Here is a 1,105-nt window from a genome sequence, read left to right on the forward strand (position 1 = left end):
CTGTGTCCTTTCCCGTCAGACTCCTTCTGCACCTGCTTCCCTCCCTGACTGGGAGTCTTCACCTGCCACCACGTAATTTTACATTTTCTTTTTTTAAATAGGGATATAATTTACATGAACTAAAATCACACCTTTTAGTGAACAGTTCCGTGCATTTTGACAAGTGCATGCAGAGGAGTAAGCACTTCCATCATCATGATTTGTAACTGTTCCGTCATTGTCCATAAATTCCTAGGCCCTTTGCTGTCAGACCCTTCTGTACCCTGACTCCTGACAACTGATCAATTTTCTGTCCCTAGAGCTCGGTCTATGTATGAATGTCACAGAAATGGGATCATAAGAAGAAGCCTTTTGGTTCTGGCTTCTGTCACTGCACACAATGAACTTGAGATCCGTCTGTGTTGTTGGACGTTAATAGTTCTTTCCATGTGCATTGCAGAGTGAAATTCCATTGCACAGACGAACCACAGGGAGCTTTTCCAATCCCCAGTTACTAACATCACAGGTGTTTCCAAGTATCATAATTTGTCAATTTTACATAAAACCTTTGTAACATTTACTATAGGTTTCTGTGTGGACATAGTTTTCATTTCACTCAGATATTCACCTGGGAATGGAATTGGTGGTCATATTTTAGATAAATGTGCAAAGTTCAATGATACTGACAAACTGTTTCCAAAAATGGATGCTTGATTTTGCATGTTCATGATTACCAAGAAAATGAGTTCATGAACTCATCCTAGAAAAGGGCTACATAACTTATTGCTGAATATCACTAAGGTCACCTTTGAAGCACTCCGCCTGGGAAGCTACACAACCGATGTCAGCGACTAGTCCTCCCTTCAAAACAATTTTGGAACTCTTTTTTGGAATGGCCATCCAAGCTGTCGTCATATTACCGTAGATGTTCTGAATGTCATCAAAATGTCTTCCTTTCAATAGTTCATTTATCTTCAGGTGAAGAAAGAAGTCATTGGAAGCCTGGCAGGTGAGTAGGGAGAGTGTTCCAATGGATTTACAAGTATTTGTTTACTGGGGGAAAACTCCCTCACAGACAGTGCAGTGTGAGTTGATGTATTGTTATGATGCAAGAGCCATGAATTGT

The sequence above is a fragment of the Hipposideros armiger genome, unplaced genomic scaffold (assembly GCF_001890085.2).
Source record: "Hipposideros armiger isolate ML-2016 unplaced genomic scaffold, ASM189008v1 scaffold_1844, whole genome shotgun sequence".
Lineage (NCBI taxonomy): Eukaryota > Metazoa > Chordata > Mammalia > Chiroptera > Hipposideridae > Hipposideros > Hipposideros armiger.